The following is a 13,627-nucleotide window of genomic DNA, read 5'->3' as shown; positions in this document are numbered from 1 at the left end:
GACCCACTTCCTCCTTTCTGGCTTCATTCTAGAACGCTGCTTTCTTCTTCCTCTGAAAACCTAGGTGTGCAGGGGGCCTGCCTGCATGCTGGTTACTGGGCAGCTGCCAAGCACACCAAGATAGAAAAGGCAGAACTTTTGTCCTCAAGGACAGGCTCTAGACACCTCTACTCCTGCTATCTTCAGGGTTAGTTTGGCTGTTTAAAAAGTAGTGATAATTTTATATCATCGAAGTGTTAACAGTGGCACAATATACAGGTGACAGGATTATTGTGCTGTGTAGTTTTTTTCTTTGTGCTTTTCAGAACTTTCCAAATTTCTACAATGAACTTTTACTTTCGTAAATATAAAATGTGCTATTAAAAAGAAACTACTTGGGAGCACTGAACAGGCACATTCCTGAATTATACGGAGTCGACTTAGGGACAAGAGGCCAGGCAACATCTAGGAGTGGTAGAGAGGGGTCTGAATCAGAAGGGGGGAATTTTAATGAGCAGGGCAGCCCGAGAGTCACAGCTGGCTGGGCTAAGTTCCTGGAGTGTTAAATCAAGTAATAACAAAAATATGGCTGTGTTTTACATATGAGATTTCATAACTTCCTGAGAAGTAAACAGTCCCTTCTCCCTTGGTTGTTCCCTCCTAAGGAATGTCTACGTTCTTGTATTTGGCTCAAATTTTTCCAAAGTTTTCTTTGTCTACACAGAAATGCAATGCCCCAAATAGAATGCCAGGCCTATTTCTTCTGTTGGTGCAGCTTGCATATTGATACAATAACGGGATCGGGATCTTCATCAAGTGGCAGGAAGATACTCGTTGTGTTCCCTCTCTCCCTGGCTCCTGGTTCCCCACCTGCGCTGTGTACAGAATTCTTGTTGTAGCTTTAGTCCTGGGAAGCATGCATGGAGATTCGCTAATGGTTCAATTCCCTCTGATCTAAGGGGTTTCTTCGTGGGAGGGTTTTCTCCCTCTTTTACAATCTGTGTGGATAGAGGCTCAAACCGAGGCCTTCCCATTCGTAACAGAGAGAAATGTCAAATTATTTTCATATAAATATACTCACAGAGAACATTCCTGCCTACTTCAAAGCTGGGTAGGCAGAACATAAATGGGGGAGGGGTCTATTTTTGCCCTTACACTGTCTCCTTTCCCATACCAAGGGAAAAACTGCTAATTTTCATCACCAAATTGTATTTTGGAATGACCAATGAAAAAACTGATGGAAAAAATTCCTTGCAAACAGTGCAAGGCATGCTATGAAACTATTAGATAAGAGTAATTATAGGTTTGGTCTCAACAGCAAATGATTACTCTGGAGGGAAAATGCTCACTTTTTAAGCAGAATAAACGCTTTCTATGATTTGCCTACTGTCTGTCATCCTGAGGACAGTAACTCTGAAAAAACAAATAAAAACCTTACAAAAACCAAAACCAAATCAACACCAACCCAACTCATTTCCCTTCCAAAGTTGAGAAAAGTGATTTGGGCTGTCTGTTCTTCTGGTTATGGGATTAAAGGCTGTATATTACTACATTTTAAAAAGTGAAGATTCTTAGAGATTTCTCTCATGTATATAAACGTGGTGAAGGAATTCTCTCTGCAAATAGAAACTGTAAGTCTAACAGCTGATAATACATTTCAGTCTCATACGTTGTAAGCAGAGTGTCCACACAGAGTCATCTTCTTAGGACAATGTCTATTTAATGTAACTTACCTTTTAAAAAAGTGTTTTTTTCCCTAAAGTATAACTAAATATGACTGAATTTATAAGAAACTTTCTGTAGGACACATGTACACAATCAGGAAAAAAAAAATCCTTTTTCAAGAAACATGTCTTACTGATTTGTTAAATACAGTTTTAGTGTCCACAAACTAAAGACTTTTATCATGAAAAAAAAAAAAAAGAAAGAAAAGAAAAGAAAAAAGCGAAGTGGGGGAAAAAAGTCCCTTTAAGAGAAATGAAGGACCAAAAAGAAGCCTGTACAATACTCAAACCCTATAACTCCCCTTGATATGGGTTTTAAGGAGGTAAGTACCAGAGCACTAACCAGGCACCACAGTTTTTGCCCATTATACACTAATACTGGCATGGGATAGTTCCCCACAAAAAACAATCCATGATCTATATGTGGAGGAGTTGTTCTTTGCCTAAAGCAAGCAGGCTGCCAAAGCAGGGAAGAAATATACTCTACTGGGTATTTTCCCAAAGCACAGTCCCACTGAGGGAGAATCTTACCTTCAGCATTTTCAAAGATCTCTCAAATAGCATAATGGTCAGGAAGTACTAGAGCAAGAGAAATGTGGCGGGCGAACTCTGGGAGTTATTCTTTCAGCAACTCGGCTATTAAGACGGAGACCTCTCTGTAATTAGGATATTAACTCTGTTTCAGAGAAGTCCATCGTGTAGAGAAGAAGCACAAACCAGCCAGAGACACAGGAGAGGATCAGAAGACTACATGGAGTCAGTGTGATGACAAAGGAGGAGACTCTGGTTGGACCAGCGGGGCTCAACCCTGGTAGCTCTTGACCATGGGTTTTATCACAGCTCAACAGGCAGGAGCTGGTAATTAACCTGCAACTTCCTCCTAACTGTGGAAGTCTATGGCTTCTCTATACCTGTTTCCGGTTCGTGGTTGTTTATGCCACCCATGCACAGTTATGTCTACCCTATGACTTGGGTTCTTTTCAACCTGCCAAGAGAGATCGGTCTTCTCCCTGAGTTCTGAGTAAAAAGAACTCTTTAGTTGGAGTTAAGGAGATGAACCTGGTATCTCACTGCCAATGGCCTTAAGTGAGTTGTGGCAACGGCAGAATGCGGCCAAACTGCTGCCGACTCTTACCAACATGAAAACTCATTGTTGGTTAAAGGAAGGATGGGCTGCCACCCGCAAGCGTTTAAATATCTTAAAATGGCCATACAGACAATGAGAGGAGAGATTAACTCCTCACCTTTGCAGGTGTGTGCTGTGAAATTCACCCTTTCCTGTGACTTGCTTTTGAGTCCCAGACATTTCTTCATTTTAACAGATAGACAAGTTTAGTTCTTTTATTGATTTATGTACAAGGGTGAGTATAATTGCCTCCAATGAGACTCTAAATTTTAGAAAAAAATGGACAATATCTTAAATGATGTCTGAAATGCACTCCCATCATGCCTAACAGGACCCGAACAGTTCTACAATTACCCCTCCTTCTCTCCCAGGATCATCTGAAGGTAAGACAACACCTCTAGCTTTGAGTTACAGAACATTTGAGAATGTTCTGTAAATCCAAGGGATGCTCTGGTTTCTATGATTCCACAAAGACTTTTATTGGATTCATGGGCATCATTGACCTGTTTCCCTCTGTCTCTCTTCATGCATATCGGGATCTCGCTTCACCTCTTAAAACTTGTTAAAATTCTCTCAGGGTGCACGCTTCACTGCCACATACAAAATTGCTTAATGCTCATGAAATTGCAGAAGGCTTTGCCCTAACAATTTCAGTCATACTATTCAATATAATTAATGAAATATGAGAGAAAAGAAATAGTTTCAGAATTCAACCAAGGTGTATTTGAGGCCATATGTTCCAACAGGAGGTACCTGGGCTCATCGTTCTTAGAGCAACAAATCTTGTGGCCAAGAGAATCTGTATTAGGAATGTTTAGGTACAACCAATCAGGCTTTCTTTTGATGGTACAGTTCATCAGACTCTAGGAAATCACCCCAGGGAGCAGCGGGCTGGACAGAAGGCAGTGATTGACCTGCTGGTCATCTAAAACGGTGAGCTGAAGGTCACATGCATGTCAGCATACCACAAACACACGGACTTGCTGCTCTTGCTTCCCACCGACCCATCGTCTTAGGGTGCAGGCCACTTTGCTGGGTACTTTCTAGGCTGTCTTTGGTGAACATTAGAAATGGATTTCAACCAGACACCAATGCTGATGAGAAAAAGAGCCTGGTGCTTGCAGGACTGGCCTGGCACAGAGCTGCCTGGCCCAAAGTCTTACTACTTAGTAGACAGCAATGCCCCTGCAGAGTGACCTGCTCAAAACTGGCACTTGGTAGGAACGGGCCTTACTATCTTTGGGATTTGGCTGTCTCTCCCTGGAAACAACAGAGTACTGAAATGATCTTTCCTTACAGCTCAGGCGGAAAGCAAATTAGTGTGTTTTGTTAGTCTTAGTTGGTGTTTGAAAAAAGTGTGGATGGAATGCTTTCAGATAGGCCATATACAACTTGGTTTTACCCCAAGCCCTCCTCTTCCTATTGTGTAACACTGACTGGCCTCACCCGCGCACTTATGTGACCCACTGGCTCCCACAGGCATCCAACTTCTGGTCTAGAAGCAATGATGCACCTTGCAGCATCTTTTCTTAGTAATTATAAGTATTACTGCCTTCACTTTATATGATTAGCTAACCATCTGGGAGTTAATTATTAAGCACCTACTGTGTGCCTGCAATGCTATATCCTGGGGGCATAGAGATTAGTGAGGCCACTCTCTGTCTTCTAGAAGCTTGCTCGCTTGTTCCTGCCCTGACATGTCAGCACTCTCTCTGCTAAAACATAGACCGCATTCCCAGCAAACCTTTCTTCAGTCCTTATGCAGAAAGTGACACAATCCCATTTCTTTCCTCTCCCTCCAAAGATAAGCTCTTTACACCAAACATGAGTTTAAGCATTGACAGTATTCTACAGGACTACCAAGCCTTAGGTACTCACATTTACAGTCTAGGCAGTGAAAAAAGGGGGGAAAACCCACCCAGGACTGGGAGGCAACAGAAAAAGAAGAGAACAAAACACACGTTAATACACTCACCCTTAAAAATAGGGGAAAGCCAATTGGGAAACTTCCATTTTCTTCTTGGATCTCTATTAAAAAAAAATCCCATGTGATACGTGTATCTATGGAAACCTTCGTTATCTCAAAGATAGTGAGGTACTAAAGGCCATTGTTGCCATGGAACAAGCAGTATTTGCTTTTTATTCTATTGCACAATATCTAATTACAGAGACCCTGATAAAATTATGCATTCCTAAGCACAAATTAAGGCCATTCTACAGGAGCCTCCCTGCACATACTTTGTTTGTCAAATTTCATTAAAAACAAAAATCAGGGATGACTCTGCAGAGTCTTAGGGATAAGAAGACTAACCAGATTCAGCCCCTTCCAAGATGAAAATTCTCAGAAACCTGTAGTGGGGCTGCTGCAGAGTCCAAGGTGAATGAACACTTGGCTTATTTTCCCACAAAAGCCCAAGGCAGAACTCTAAAGCCCCCTTTCCCACTGGACTGTTGCACAGGACACGTATTTAAAAATCATTCTCTTTGTTTCTTTCTGGCATAATCAGTTTAATGGCATGGAAGAAGGAGCTGCTCTTTTGAAAAGACAACCTGTTACAAATACGGTTGCTACTCCTTCCCTAGTAGGGTATGCTTCTGTCCATGCTTTTACACTTTTATTACATACTTACGCATCTCTAAACATGTGGGCTATTTTTAACATGGCTCTGTATGTAGCACTTTTGAAAATTATCTTTTCATTGGCAGTATTAGTTTCAAGATACATGTGTGTACATGTGTATAGAATTCATTTATTTTAGCTGTTGTATAGTATTTTATCATAGTCACCCTCCCCCTCTCCTCATTGCTAAACATTCATGTTGCTTTTAAGTTTCTGCTCTTCCAATGTTGCAAGGAACCTCCTAACAACTAACACGGATTGATGTGAGCAACAGTTTGATCTTCCCCAACTCTTCCCAAGTATATTTAGTGAAATAAGTTACCTCAAAACGTACGAGAGTAACCAGGGTCATCTGTGTGAAATACCTGTACATGTGTACAGTCATCCAGAACACTTTTTGCTTTCAGAACAAGCAATAAAGAATTTTCTGGGCATCTCCCTGCATCTCTGCTATGGAATGTGAGTCTGGAAAAAACTTGATTGGCTCAGGTAATAGGATAACACGGATTACTAGGGATGAGTCACCTACTGTAGGAATAAAAGAGTCTATTTACTTATTTTTCTTTTCTTCTTCTTCTTTTTTTTTTTCTTTTTAAGTTTTTCTTTTAATTCCAGTTAGTTAACATATGGTATTGTATTAGTTTCAGGTGTACAATATAGTGAATGATTCAACATTACCATGTATCTCCCTGTGCTCCTGACGAGTACACTCCTTAATCCCCATCACCTTAAAATAGTCTTCTTTAATAGTTCTTTTATTGTTGTACACAGGGAATCTAACCAGCTGAGAAGAAAGGGCATCGCCTCTCTTGGTCATCGGTCTTCTCTGTACAATTCTCAAATGCAACCCCAAACTGGATCCCTGGATGACAAAGTGACATGAAGTATTTAGGATGTACCGTGTACCCGTCTGCTTGGGGGATGTTACCCTGAGGCCAGCATGTCAGCAGTGATGGTGGGAAGGATGTCTTTGAAGGAAGCCTAGTGCTGGTTTCACCACAACTAGCTGAGTAATCTGCACTAGGTCACTTCTTCTCCCTGGGCCTCAGTTTCCCCATCTACAAAATATTGGGGTTGGAGCCATATATTCTCTTGAGGTTCCCACCTGTCACCTTGGCCTTGGCTCATTCCTTCCTCTCCAATGTGACTATAAGCCTCAGACCAGTACTCCCCGTTCCCCCATCCCTAGGACCCTTGGTCTGGGTACTGAATTGCCACCATACCCTACAGCGGGACTGTGTGGATATGACTGTCCCTCCTGAGAACTTGTCAATTCCTTCCTGGAGGAGTTTTTTGGGTAACATAAACGGGTAACACACTGCAAACTGTTTCAGCCCCTAAGATGCGACCTCAGACACCTCACAGTAACCCGAGTTTGCCAGAAACAAGCAGCCACACTCTCTTTAATCCTCCTTGAGGGCTTCTTTTTGCAGAGCTGGGGCTTCCAGACAGGCGTGAAGAAGAATCAAGCATATATCAATGCTTTCAGGGATCAGCAAATATTTATTTTGTTCCCTTGCCAATGTTCTTATGTTTTATTCTAGACACCCTAAGAGGAAAAAAAATGAGCTAATAAGAATACTTGTGTCAGATGATACAAACAGTCCTTGTTTGCTTTGCACGTATTATAGGGTAACATTCAGAGAGCTTCTTAGAGCATGCCCCCTCCTCCAGGAACTGTTCAGGGAGGGAGGCGGGTCGGGGTGAGCAGGGAGATGGGAAGAGCATGCCCATGGATCTCTCTGGGTACAACGGAGCAGATACACATGCTGGTTCCGAGTCGGCTGCCTTGGTTCAAATCTGGCCTCTGTCACTTGCTGGCTGTGTGACCGGGCTTGGTAAGTGACTAAATCTCTCGGGAGGCTCATTTCCTCCATTTGTAAATTGAAACAGCCTCATCGGGTTCTTGTGAGAGCGCAATGACATACACAACGTAAACATACCCAGCCCAGGGACGGGAGCAGAGTAAGGACTGAAATATTATTTTTTCTATATTTTCATCATGGCATGCCTTAGATTTCAGGCATCTTAGAAAGTGATGCCATTGTCTTATTTAGTAGAAGTCTAGCAGATAAGCAGTCAAATCTATCATTCATCACAGCAATAAACACTGAGTTTTCTTTTTCCCGAGGAATTTTTTTTCCATTATAAAATGGAAAGCCAAGTCAAATTTGCTCAGCTAATTTTGGCACGAGAGGTACACTTAGGACCCTCAACATTTGCCTTACAGGTCAGGCTTATCGGTTCACACTTGTTAGTGTGAAAAACTCCTTTCCTATCACTGCCTCTGCCACTTCCCTTATCCTGTCTTTCTTCTGGAACAAGTGGACTTGCAAGATACTTTACCCTACGATTTGGCAAACACACTTGTTCTGAGGGAGAGTTCCGCCCGTGTGCATAACCGAGGGCTATAGACACTGGAAGGTTTATCGGAGAAACCTTTCTTCCACAGGTGCTGCGGCCCTGAGCAGGGCTGCTGCTGGCTGTCCCTCTTCTAATTGGGACTGTCCTAACGTTTCCGAACTCTGGCTCTTAGGACACCAGAATAAATGTTAAGAGGACTGTACTATATTTACCAGCCCTTGGGGCGGACTGAAAGTATTCCTACTGAACGAGGAGCAACATGATTTTTTAGAACATGGTTGGATAGAGGCAGTGAGTTTCGTGTAATACAGAGTTATCTGAAATTCTCTATCATGCTAAAATTTGGTTCCAACCGAAATTCCAGAGTCTTAACAGAAGTTGGCCCACAGGTGATAGCAAATCTGTTTTGAGATTCGGATGCCTGTTTTTTATATAGTCAATGTTGACCAAAGTCTATATGCTGGGCGCTAAGCTGGCAGAAGGAGAGGAAAGGTTTTGTAAAATGAGACATGACTTAATACAATTTAGTTGATAAGAATTTGTCCTGTAAAGACCGAGTTCACATCCTAGCTCTGTCACTCGCTACCTGAGTGACCTTGAGCACGTTCGGGGAAGTGAATGCAGATTCTCACTCTCTTACTGCCTTCTGGCCCCAGAAATATGTTCACTTGGTCAAATATCTCGTACAATGTGTAAAAACAAGACACACGAACGGCTATCCATCCGTTAACCGTCTTTTTCTGCTCCAACTCTCTTACGTTGGGGAGCACTGGAGTGGCCGTGGGCATTTCTGGGACCCAGCTAAGGGGAGGCTGAGTTGGAAATAATCTCCTTTGAATGCAGTGGGATAGGTTTATACAGTCATTTCCAAGTTTGATTAAATTATTGTCGGCTGTCCTGGGCTGGTAATGGCCAACTCATCTATGTTGGGACATGAAAGGACAGGGCCTGAGGTCCTTTTGTGACATGAACATGACTTAGAGCCCCTGGTGCTAGAGGTATGTGAGGGGTAGAGAGAGAGGGGGGGGAAAAAAAATGGAGCCAAGAGCGACTCTATGGAAAAAAATTCTAAATCCTACAGCTCATTATCTGGAAAAAAAAGTGAGAAAAAAAAGTGCTTGGTAACAATCTTAAAAACGTATATGATTTTACCAATTTTGAGCTCTGAAGCAAAAAGAAACTTCTAAAATATTTTTAATAATAAACAGGTTTAGCTCAAGCATGTTAGAGGAAAGATGGAAGTATCTTTCTAGTCTCTTTATAGAAAATGCTGTTAGGAAATGTTATATGAAGAAATGGCCGAAGAATGTGCAGCTAAAGGTACACAGAAGAGAGAATTATAAGTATCTGTCAAGGAGTCAGTTAATAAAATGATGTGATTTTTCCGGACTTCATGGTGTTTGCAGTATTTGCTTGTTGTAAAAGTTCTTCTGTGCTTTCTTTTCCTGACCCAAGCAAGCATTAACTTTCATAACTAATTTTGAGCTTCACCTCTCCTCAGCAGGGTGTCCCAAACTGTATCCCATAATATGTGGATCTGCCCTTGACTATCTCATAGCTCCCAGTGAGGCGGAAATGTGGAGTGGCCGTCTCTGCAAGGGAGCCGGCTTGTAGTAAAAGCTCGACCCTACACGTACACTCCTGGCCAGTGGAGGCGGCTCAGTTGGCAGGGGTGGAGATACGAGGCTGGACAGCCTACTCTGAGGCTGAGCTAATGATCTAGACAAGAGAAAATGTGAGCTTGACTTTGGATTCCTCTACAATGTGCAGTGGACATTTTTGTCTCCCTGCCATGAGGCTGACCCCATAAACTGTCCCTTTTGAAGGCTGAAAAGAATTGAATATTGGTGATTTCTTATGGGTCAAATATTTGGAATATAAAAAATGCAATCCAACAAAAGAAAAGTGCATTACCCCTCTCACAGGGTATGTCTCAATATTTTATCTGGATTTCTTCAAGATGCTGCAAACTTTGTCTTTTATTATAAATTTTTCCTGAAGTCGAATAGGGGCTTCCTTTGTATATGTAAAATACTAATTCTTTTTATTTTATTTATTTATTTGACAGAGATCACAAGTAGCCAGAGAGGCAGGCAAAGAGAGAAAGAGGAGGAAGCAGACTCCCTGTTGAGCAGAAAGCCCGATGCGGGGCTCGATCTTAGGACCCTGAGATCATGACCTGAGCCAAACCCCAGGCGCCCTGTAAAATATTAATTCTTAAGCTTGAGCCCAGAAGGGTGCTCATTATGTTATGTCCTTTATTTTTCCTTTCTGAAATATTTGATTTTTAATGTAAAATAGGAGCGCCTGGGTGGCTCAGTCAGTTGAGTGTCCGACTCTTGGTTTTCGCTCAGGTAGTGATCTCAGAGTCCTGAGATCAAGCCCCACGGCAAGCTCTGCGCTCACGGGGGAGTCTCTCCCTCTCTCTCTCTCTGCCTCTCCCCCTGCTCATGCTCTCTCTCTCTCTCTCTCTAAATAAATAAATCAATCTTTAAGAAAAATGAAAGTAAAAGAGATGAGGTGAAATAGACAGAGGGTATCGAGAGGTACAAACTTCCAGTTATAAATAAAACAAGTCACGGAGATGAAAAACAAGCAGAGCATTGGAAATAGAGTCAAAGATACGGTAACAATGTTGGATGGTGACAGAGGATGGCCGCCCTTACTACGGTGAGCACTGAGTCATGCACAGAACTGTTGAATCCATATGTATGAAGAAAATGTATATACCAGAAGTCTTATTTTTTATTTTTTAAGAGAGTACTCTCTGGAGAGAGAAACTTGACAGGCATCAGAAACTTCTCTGTTCCACTGGGGTGGGAAGCTCATGAGACTGGGATTTGCCATGCAGAGTTGAAAGCCAAACCTCAGGAGATCCTGACATTCCACGAGCAGAGAGGGCTCCCCCTGCCCCCTGCGTCCATCTAACAGGGCGCCGGCCAGCTGGGGAGGAAGTGAAATGGCTCAGAAACAGGAGAGGAGATGCTGTCGTTAATAGTTAATGGTTACTGAGTATTGACAACTTAAAATGAGAAGCCACATGGCAGGACAGATTAGCTCCAGCCCTCGTCCAAGCACACAGCCAGCCAGAAAGTGGACGGCCATCCTTTTGTTACAAATACCTACAGGCGGCTGAGTGAAGTAATGAAATAAATAAAAGGATTACTGAGTGAGGCATCTCGGGGAAGTAGTAAACATTTTCAGGTTGACGAGCTTCATTTTATATGAGTTAACGTGAATGAAGATGATTTATAATGGGTCTGCACATTGTTTCAGAGGAACGTTCATGGACTCGATGGCTGGATGGTAAATTTAACCTCTGAGTCCTAATAATATTCTGTTTTTCAGATGAGCTCAAGGCTTATCATATTCTAGACCTGGAAAGCATAAATGGTATTATCTCTGTATATACAAATACAAATCAATTCATTTTCCAAAAGCTTAACTCATTCAGGAAGAGAAGCACACACGAATAGATCTCAGCGAAATCAACAATGTTAGCAAAGGTTCTTTCACTTATCAAATCAGGATATATTAGGTTCAATAAAAGTACTTGACTTATAAATCTACAAATAAACAATTATTTTCCTAAGCAGCACTTGGATTTATCATCCGAAACTACATTTCCTGTTTGTTTATAATGGTTTTTTGTAACTTGGCCCCTTAAATAGAGGGATGGAGTACATCTGTAAAAAAAAAATATCTCAATAAACTATATTCTCTAGATGATGAAAGGACTACATTTTCTTCCTGTGAGAATGATCACAGAACAGAAATGTGAACTAGAAACCTTTTCGCCATGATATTTTTGAAGGAATACCAGAGACTGTATTTTCTTTGAGACTTTACTCTCTGAAAACACACTAGGCACACCAGAATTAAGCCCACTCATTATTCACTGCAAACCATTAAGCAGCTTCCACTCCTGGAACATTTCTGGGCATGTGTGGAGTCACCTTCTTAAATCTACTAGTCTAGTTCATATTTAGAAGGGAGAAGACAGTTTGGTGTTTCTTGCACCCTATGAACATAGCCAGATCTCGAAACTGGGTTTCAGGCTCCCCAGACTTTTGTCCCCTAGCAACTCTGATAATCTGCCCTGGCTAGGGTGGCTCAGAAACTAGGGTTCCCTATCGGACTGTTTACTTAACACATGTCACATCTAAAATAAGGATTGCTTTAGCTAAAAAAGCAAGTCATTTATAAGTGTGCATTTATAAGGGCAAATGTCAAGGCAACTGTGCAAACCACTTGTCAACTTATTGGGAGGAAATTGTGTAATCAACTTAACATACCAGTTAGCCTTTACCTGCAAGGTCAAGCTCAGAGTTCCTGTATGTCACCACACTGGCCTATTAATCACTCTGCAGGAAATTCCACATTTTTCTTTAGATTAAACTACAGAAGGCGGAGTGCGAACAGAATAGAGAGGATTTCCTACTCGTTTCTTTGCTTTCTCTGACTTGGTTGATGTTTCATGATTTAAATTTTGTTTTACTTGCTTGCCACAGAATTTAAAATAGGTTCAAAATGATGAATTTCAACATGCATCACTAAAGGGAGTTTTATTGCACAAAGGTAAATCTAGGTATTTGATGGCTAGGTGCCAACCTACTGCTGTAGATTCCAACTAGAGATAGGAAGCGTTGACATTGTTGAACAAGTAACAGATCTTTCATTCCAGGAAAAAAAAAAAAAAAGGAGATAAGCTATTAAATTTAAAACCATTTCCCTTCTTTCTCATGCTGCCAAAGAAGCTCAAATATGTGATTTCTGAAGATATCCTAATTTGAGGTGTGATTTTCTAAGAAAAAATCACTTTCAAATTACCTTTTAAAAATCTTATTTAAAAACGTCTTTAGTGGGGCGCCTGGGTGGCTCAGTAGGTTTAGCCTCTGCCTTCGGCTCAGGTCATGATCTCAGGGTCCTGGGATCGAGCCCCGCATCGGGCTCTCTGCTCAGCGGGGAGCCCGCTCTCCCCCCACCCGGCCTGCCTCTCTGCCTGCTTGTGATCGCTCTCTCTCAAATAAATAAATAGAATCTTAAAAAAAAAAAAGTCTTTAGTTTGCCTTCATTTTAAAACAGATTTATTAAGGTTCAATGCATACACCATGCAGTTCATCCATACAAAGTATAAAATTTAATGGCTTTCAGTGTACTTAGCAAGTTGTACAACCACCACCACAACCAAGTTTAGAAAATTTTCCTCATTCTGGAAAGAAATCCTACACCTATCAGCAGTCGCTCCCCATTTTTCTTCAACCTCTCCAGTTCTAGGCAACCACTATTCTACTTTCTGTCTCTGCAGATTCTGGACATTTCAAACAAATGGATTCACAGGACACGTGGTCTTTTGGGACTGGCTTCTTTCACGTAGCATGTTTTCAAGGCTTCATTCCTTTTAATGGCTGAATTATATGCTGCATTTTATTTATCCATTCAGAAGTTGAAGGACATTTGGGTTGTTTCTACTTCTGCTATGATGAATAATGTTACTATGAATATTCACACACCAGTTTTTATGTGAACGCGTATTTTCCCTTCTCTTGAGTGTCTATCCCCAGGGACAGAAATCCTGGATCATACAACAGTTCCATTTTTACTGTTTTCTCAAGTGGCCACATCCTCTTACTTTCTCACAAGCGAGCATAAGGGTTCTGACATCTCCATATCCTAGTCAACACTTGTTATTATCTGTCTTTTTTACTTTAGCCATCCTAGCAGGTGTGAAGTGATGTCTCACTGTGGCTCAAATGCTTTTTAAAGAAAGTGTTCACAGAAAATTTCTGCATTGCTTCCCCACCACCAGAACTA

At 41.6% G+C, this 13,627-nt stretch overlaps 1 protein-coding gene across 20 annotated transcripts in view; it reads right to left on the bottom strand.

The window, feature by feature from the left end:
* The window catches only part of VTI1A (vesicle transport through interaction with t-SNAREs 1A), a 351,190-nt gene that overhangs the window by 68,171 nt on the left and 269,392 nt on the right, over nucleotides 1-13,627 (bottom strand). The window lies entirely within an intron of this gene.

The sequence above is a fragment of the Mustela nigripes genome, chromosome 4 (assembly GCF_022355385.1).
Source record: "Mustela nigripes isolate SB6536 chromosome 4, MUSNIG.SB6536, whole genome shotgun sequence".
Taxonomy (NCBI): domain Eukaryota; kingdom Metazoa; phylum Chordata; class Mammalia; order Carnivora; family Mustelidae; genus Mustela; species Mustela nigripes.
Note: the sequence above shows the minus strand (reverse complement) of the source record. Positions and strands in the feature narration are given on the sequence as shown.